The sequence below is a fragment of the Orussus abietinus genome, unplaced genomic scaffold (genome assembly GCF_000612105.2).
Source record: "Orussus abietinus isolate OABI.00-Male unplaced genomic scaffold, Oabi_2.0 scaffold166, whole genome shotgun sequence".
Taxonomy (NCBI): domain Eukaryota; kingdom Metazoa; phylum Arthropoda; class Insecta; order Hymenoptera; family Orussidae; genus Orussus; species Orussus abietinus.
The window spans coordinates 46,614-55,409 of NW_019394316.1; positions in this window are offsets into that span (position 1 = coordinate 46,614).

Sequence of the window (8,796 nt, forward strand, 5' to 3'; positions counted from 1 at the left end):
AATTTGAAGAAGAAGCAAATTACGTGATGCCTCAGACCCATTTTCGTCAGAAGAAAGAGAATTTTCTACGATGTACACTGGACTCCATCGATGGCTTGCTCCTGGTCCGCACTGCCCCCTCCGGCCGCGCAGCGTACCAGAGGCGGGAGAAGCGCAGAATTCGAATCGCTCGAGGGGCAGAATGGATTTCCTAAAGAAAATAAATATTTATAAACAAAAACAATGAATGAAAATTATTTTAGTATTACTGTGGAGCGTCCCTGACCCACCTAACGTAGTTTTTGTAAAATAATAATTTACAGAATTTTATAAAGAATATAATAGAACATGTTCTATTAAATGTTAACAAGTTTCTTAGTGATTCAATTGTTCCATTCACTGAACCGAAGTTAGAATATTATCTTAGCTTAAAAGAAATAGTTTCTAAATATATATACAGTGAATGCCGTCGGAAAATTTACGATGCATCAACTATCGGATATAGAAACGAAATCGTGATTTCATGCCTCTTATATATTTACGTTCTACACCATTCTTCGTATTCCTCGAATAAATGGACACCTGTAAATCATTAAATGAGCATGTAAATGAGCACCCGTAAACATAAGAAAGACTTTTCTTATCCGAGCTTATTATAAACGCAAATCGGAGTAACTCTTACGAATTGATTTCATTCGAAATAGGCATCCAAAAGGTAAAACCCCATTTCCATTTCGTATTTGAAATAAGAACAATAAACTATTTTGGATTTCAAATTTTAAAAAGATTTTGAATCTATTTGCGTTTGAAATTAAATACTCCCAGAGAATTGAGAATATTAGAAAAGAGTCGATCAGAATGATACTTGTTCTATCAACTGAATCAACTCTCGAAAAAGTTAAACATCACGTGTAACTCGAAATAACCACATTGGCAAAAACAGACGAGATTAAATTGTTTAAATGCATTTTAAATACAAATACAAGTCATAAAATTACGTGTCCGAAAAAGGCATGGACAACGGAGGGTTAACATTACGAGTAGCGAGTAGCCCAAGGGGCAGAATGGATTTCCTAAAGAAAATAAATATTTATAAACAAAAACAATGAATGAAAATTATTTTAGTATTACTGTGGAGCGTCCCTGACCCACCCAACGTAGTTTTTGTTAAATAATAATGTACAGAATGTTATAAAGAATATTGTGACGTAGGTACCTTCCGTACCCTAAAATAGGGAAAAATCCGTTTTTTTTTTTAACCGGAGTCAGCCATAGAAATCCGAGTACAGAAACGCGAAACTCTTGCGAAAGAATTCAACGAGTTCACCGGCCAAACGGCTCCAAAAGTCACGACCGACCCGGGGCAAACAACCTGATGACTCCGCAACGCATCAGCACGACTCCGAAGTCCACCCTCACCTGCGCCCTAGGAAACCCCCACCAATCGGAATATCCTGCTAATAAAACCAGCAGTCCGATCAGAAGAGGGCTAGTCAGTCTTTTAGTCAATTTGTGATAAGTCAACGTCAGTCGTCATCGAAACTTCGAGTGGAGCTCCTGGCCCCAGTACTCCGTTCCTAGCGAGTCAGAGACCAAGACCATAGGACTCCCTGCCAAGGAGCACTATCCTGCGAGCTGCAGTAGCGCCATCCGGTACTCCAGCGATCCAGCCACCGAGTCAGGACTAGACGGCGGCACTGCGACTTCCGTTGGACGGGAGGCTTCTAGGAGACCTCCAACCCTAGGGCACGCCACGGGACGAAGGTGTTCACGCACTGTCATCCGACCGGGTCGATCAAAAGAGACTGTCACCGATTACGGCCGCTGAACAAGCCAGGTAGAGGATTCTTCGCAAGCTCGATTCATCCTCATTTTCATTCTAGTTTACTTATTAACCCTTCATCTCCGACCAAAACCGAATACTAACCATTATCGCGATTTCCATGCCTTGCTCCGGTTAACCGGATAGATTAAGAACCCATCAATTTTCTTTTAACAGCTGAGCTCGAATCTCAGCATCGCGAGATAGAATCACGCGCAGACCACCATTAGAATATCAAGAATTCCCGCGTCAGCACTCAGGCGTCCAGTAACCTGCCGCCGCTAAAGCGCGCTATCGCGACACCCGAACCTCCGCGACGCGGAAGTATACTAATCCAGAGAAGTTAGGTCAAGGCACCTCGAGTGCCCTTCCAGCTGACTGTAGATCAAACCTCGCGTACGAATAAATACAACTCTTATCGCCACATAGCCTTTCGTTCGCACCCCCTTTTTATTCCTCACTCTCCTAGATCCCACCAGAGGAATTGATCTAGCCGCTCGGATCAGTCTCCTCACAAACGCAAAATAACCGTTACGCGCAAGATTTGGGTAATCTCCATCCGAAGTACCCCGGCCTCGCATCCGCTCGGCCGCCCCGTAACAATATAATAGAACATGTTCTATAAAATGTTAACAAGTTTCTGAGTGATTCAATTGTTCCATTCACTGAACCGAAATTAGAATATTATCTTAGCTTAAAAGAAATAGTTTCTAAATATATATACAGTGAATGCCGTCGGAAAATTTACGATGCATCAACTATCGGATATAGAAACGAAATCGTGATTTCATGCCTCTTATATATTTACGTTCTACACCATTCTTCGTATTCCTCGAATAAATGGACACCTGTAAATCATTAAATGAGCATGTAAATGAGCACCCGTAAACATAAGAAAGACTTTTCTTATCCGAGCTTATTATAAACGCAAATCGGAGTAACTCTTACGAATTGATTTCATTCGAAATAGGCATCCAAAAGGTAAAACCCCATTTCCATTTCGTATTTGAAATAAGAACAATAAACTATTTTGGATTTCAAATTTTAAAAAGATTTTGAATCTATTTGCGTTTGAAATTAAATACTCCCAGAGAATTGAGAATATTAGAAAAGAGTCGATCAGAATGATACTTGTTCTATCAACTGAATCAACTCTCGAAAAAGTTAAACATCACGTGTAACTCGAAATAACCACATTGGCAAAAACAGACGAGATTAAATTGTTTAAATGCATTTTAAATACAAATACAAGTCATAAAATTACGTGTCCGAAAAAGGCATGGACAACGAAGGGATAACATTATGAGTAGATGGCACAGTTAATTCGGGACGACAGTTCTCGTGGAGGAACTGATCCCCCATTCCTTCTGTTAATTACTTGATCGCGGTCGTTGCAAAATGACAATCAACTCTCGAAAAAGTTAAACGACACGCATAACTCGAAATAACCACTTTCGCAAAAACTGATGAAACTAAATTGTTTAAATGCATTTTAAATACGAATACAAGTTATAAAATTACGTGTCCGAAAAAGCATGGACAACAAAGGGATGACATTATGAGTAGATAGTACAGTTAATTCGAGGCGACAGTTCTCGCGGAGGAATTGATCCTCCATTCCTTCTGTTAATTACTTGATCGCGGTCATTGCAAAATGACAATCTATCTTGCGAGCCGTGGAAGAAAGGGGCGATAAGGTCCGCGGCTGAACGACTGCAAGCGAGAATACCGTCGGGAGGCATAAGATCCGCGTGAGAGCAAGGGAGAACGTCGGTCCGGACGAGACGAAACCGTAGCCCGAGGTAGAAAGAGAGTCTTTCTCGCCACCGTGTAAACATTGACGCTGATCCGATTATCGAGAGCCCGGCATCGAGACCCTCACAACAGGGGGTGGAAGGCCCGAGATCGGAGTTTTGAGAGTGGTAGTGGAAGCCCGGGGTCCGGAGGAGCAAAAAAGAATGCGACCCGTAGGAGCAAAAGAGAATGCCACGCCCCTCGGGCCCCTCATCGGCGGCCGAGCCGAGCCCGCCACATCAACGCGAAACCGATATTTGGTCAGGACCCGAAACCCGGACGCATAAGTCTGTCCCATGTTATCCGAAAGATCGCGCATCAAATCGGCTATCTCACTCGGACACACGGCCTCCAGGCCGGGTATAGAGAGACACAAGTATGCAGTCCCCTTACCGCACTGACCCCCTTCGTCGTCATGCTACCGCCGTGGTTGAATGTCCACGGACTCGACCCTGTTCGGTTGACTCACACCTTCCTTTCTTTCTCCTTTTATGTGACACGTTTGTCAGGCAATTGATATAACGAAATATTTGCTATTTAAATTTACTTTGGCGTGTTACGGGGCTGTTCGACAGTCAAGAAATATAGGACAACTTGTTTGCATATAATATCATATTGCAAAAATGTCAATTCGTTCCGCAATATAAAGTTTTTCGCCAACCATAGTTCAATCTTTTACTGACGTAAGTTTAATGTGTTCATGCACAGGAAAAAAATAAATAAATTTAACTCATTTTCTGAGTTAAAAATGGCGAACTCAATAAGCGAATTGGTTCAACTTACATTTAGTGTAAAATCACATTTTGTAGTTGAATCAACTCCAAACTTGACTGAAACAAAATTGATCATGTGAGTGCGAAAATGGTAGTCCGTAACTGGAGGGATGACGATGACGATATGAGAACAACGTTTCTGAGAGTGCCGAAAACTTTATCGTGCCATATCTTTACGTAGATAGCAGCAATCAGAGTCGGGTAAATTAAGAAAATTCCTGATTTTTTGAGTTGATCGAAATTATTTCTTTATTTGTAGCAATGAAGAAATTATATTTCCATTTCCCCCATCCCTGAAATCTCAATCCTTACTGTAGCGTTTCGCTCGAACTGAACGCACAGGACGCGTTTCTCGCATCCCTCAACGCTACGAGCTTCTCGCTTAAAAATGTATGTGGCTCGAAACTCTACCGAGTTTCTTTATAACGTCGACCATTTTCAAGGCCACAGAAAAAACATGGAAACGAAACATTTTTGCAAAAATTAATTGTTTATTTAACAATAAATTGGCTTTGTAACTCTTCACTCGCCTTCCCGCGTTCTGAAAAAATGAAATGTTTCTCACATTCAATTAAGCAAGGAATTGATTAGTTAACCAGCCAATGAATAAATGGATGACTTTATTAATTCATTCATCGGTCAATTAATCGATCAATCAGTAATTTATTGATTAATTATGAAGTTAAAGAATGACTTTAAATTAATTATTTGTTCCAAGAATTCCCGCGTCAGCACTCAGGCGTCCAGTAACCTGCCGCCGCTTAAGCGCGCTATCGCGACACCCGAACCTCCGCGACGCGGAAGTATACTAATCCAGAGAAGTTAGGTCAAGGCACCTCGTGTGCTCCTCACAGCTGACTGTAGATCAAACCTCGCGTACGAATAAATACAACTCTTATCGCCACATAGCCTTTCGTTCGCACCCCCTTTTTATTCCTCACTCTCCTAGATCNTTTATTAAATAATTTGACGTATTAAAATGAAATTTTTTTTTAGAGGAACGTCGGGTATGAGCGAGAAGCCCTACGGCGCGCTGCGCCCCTGCGGACTTCGGCCGCGAGCCGTCTCGTTGGTCAACTCTAACTACTAATAACTCGATAAAAAATGTTCTGAGCAAAAAATGGAAAAGGAACTTGTAGTTCAAAATTTCACCCTCTTTAACCCTTTGAGAGCTTTACTATCTATTACGGGACACCCTGTATATTGTGACGTGGCAAAATTATTGCCAGTCAGAAGGGGATTTGAGATCGGATAGAAGTGTACTCTCTCTGGCAATCACTAGAATAAGATATTTTATTACATTTTATTTAATAATTGCTCCCATCCCGCGGTCTCCAAGGCGACTTCTCCTTACTTGTATCGTTTTCCGTGCCGAATCCCCAACTCTACCGTGGCGTGAAGGGCGTAAGGTCCTCACGAGGCTGAGTAGCCGGTCGAGTACGCTCTGTAAAGTTCCGTCAACCCGGCCGGACCGAAGTGCTCCGGCAATCAGGCACCGGGATTCCGCGGTGCGCGCGCGCACACCTGGCGCCCTTAAATAAAGATGAATTTCGGGCTTGACACGTTTTCATATTTCAGGGTTTAGACAGAATTTTAGATTGATACCGTATTCATATCTGAGGGCGTACGGGCTCACGAAGGTACATACTTCGGTGTGTACCAAGCCTAACCGTCACCTCCTCGTGATGTGAGCTGGAAACGATGGTAATGCACTAATGAATAATACTGGTAAGCAAATGACTCCTAACAAGAGTCTATATGAGGGGTGTCTCAAACACCCCAATGATTAAAGGGAACTTGCGAGTTGAGACATCACCACGGCTAAACGGCAATGGCTGTCGTAGGGAGGCAAGTGGTCGGACCGCTCCCTCCACTTGAGTAAGCAGGTGTTACGTGGCCGCCGAGGGGATGCGAGGCCGGGGGAAATATTCGGTTTTTGCCTAAAGAGGTCTTACCTCGTATGTCCACGTAACGATTAGATATTGTTGTGAGGAGATGGTCCTAGTAGCTAGACCAGATCCTCCGATGGGATTTATAGGAATGAGGAGCTGGGGGGGGGGGGGCTCAATAAATGGAGGTTATTGATAAGTTGATTATATTTGTCTCTTGTCAGGTGGTATTTCTACAAGTCGCGAGGGTCCGATACGGTCCTCGAGTCTAATTCTTGCGGTACGGTTTCGTTCCGCGTTCGGGAGGCTCGGGTGACGCGATAAGGCGGTCAGTGCCAGTAGGTCACTAGACGCTTAATCTGCTAACGTGACGTTTCTTGGATTCGGAATTTACGAGGTTCGCGTGATTCTAATGCACGGCGAGATATTGACGTGTTCGGACGGAGATACAAAAGAACAATCTATCCGGTTATCCGGAGCTAGGCATGGAATTCGGGTATTTCTAGTTAGGATGAAAGATGAGATTAGGATGAAAAATGAAATGACCCGAGCTTGCGAAAGGGCCTGTACCTGGCTTAAATCAGCGGCCAAATTCGGTGACGTCCTCCTTAGATTGATCAACCGGATGACTGCGCGTGAACACGTTCCGCCCGTGACGTGCCCTGGGGTTGGAGGTCTCCTCGAAACCTCCCGTCCAACGGATGTAGTAGTGCCGCCGCCCCTTCCTGACTTGATGCTCTTGGATCGCCGGAGTACCGAGTAGCACAACTGTAGCCCGGGGTGCAAGTGATCCTCCGAGTTCGATGGTTTCGGTCTTAGACTTGCTAGGAACCGAAAGCTGAGAACCAAAGACTCCAAACTCGCGGTCAATGATGATGATGGGTCGTGAGACTCGGTGCGAGACTGACTTTTCGTCTAACTGACTAGCCGCTTGCTAAAAGTGGTTGCTGGTTTTTATCGCTAAATTTGGGACGGCGCTCCAATTGGTGGGGGTTCCATGATCTAGACGAGGGCGGCGATTGCAGGGGTGGAGGATGTGTTGCAGCGTCATCAGGATGCACTTGGGCCCGGTTGATTGCGACCTGGTCTACTTGGGTCGGTGTCAGGTCGACTAAGACTTCCTTTCGCAACCGTATGGCAAAATCGCGTGCTAATTTATCGAATTCTATGGCTACCTTTCGGTTTACCGAGTTATGACTATTTCGTAAACGGTGCCTACGTAACACAGGAACAACAACAACTACGCAAGGGCGATCGGGGCCGATAGTCCAAGGTGGGGCTGACATCGCTCCGATCGCTTAACTCCCCGGTAAGAAGGCTGGAATTCATTGGAATTAAAAATTTTAATTCCACTGAATACCTGATTTTTCCATTGCCCTTCATTCCATTGGCGATAAAAGAAAAAAGCAAAATCTAATTCCTATCAATTCACTCTGAAAAATAGAGGTGAATGAGATTCGAAGGAATTCAAAAATACGAGAATTGGAATAGGCAAAGGAATATGAATCTCAATACTCCTTGTGGAATTGAAACAAATTTTTTTATTGCCACGGAAAAAAAGAAAAAAACGAAAAAATTTCGATTTTTATGATTACGTACGTTATACTTAAGTTCCTGTCAGTATCCTCATATATTTCTACCTTAAGTAGTAAAATAATATGTTATGCTCAAAAGGATGCTTTCTCGATGATAACTTCCCTTTTCCCTCTCCTTCGAGAAGGGGTAGGGTCATTATAACATAAATGCAAGGAATAATAACAGGTCTTATATGCAAACGAACTGTCTGCATCGCCTGTGAGAAGTTTGGCCATCTGGTGGTTCTGTCGAAACTAATGGTGCCAAACCATTGTTTCCGTAATTACATAAGCAAGTTTAGAGTAACCTTGCAATATGTAAAGTCTTACCATAATTGTGGTTACAGCTACCAGATAAACCTTGTATCTTATTATAGTTATTATAAGCTGTTCATAAAGTTAATATTACCATTTGAAATGTTGATTACTACTGCACCTTTTAAGCCCAGCGCCATGGACACAGTACCTATTGGCAAGGTTACGTTTATCATTCTATGTGGTCAATTTCACTATTTGTGCGGTTTCATTTACCACAGTACTTTGACCATGTCGCTATAGTAATTATAATAAAATTATTTCTTTCCGTGTATTGACATTAAAGGCATAACTAATTATTGCGTAAATTACAATGGCAATTTTTTACAATTCTTTCCAATGATACCTTCTCCTCACTTTCGCACATAAAAAATGTGAAATTTCATGTTTATTTAGTAAATACTTTTTAAAATGCATGAGGTTTAATCAAATTTATATTTGGAATTCAGGAGAAAACAATACATTTGAAACCAATCTCAAATATTGGAATTCAACTACTTAATCTCTCGGGTATATAAAGTGGAATTGATTTAAATTTGAACTTATAAACTTATATTCCAAAAAAAGAATTCAAGGCAATTGAATATACAAATTTTTTAAAGGAATTGGAAGGAATTAGGCATTCCTATAATGTATTCCTGTGAACGGAA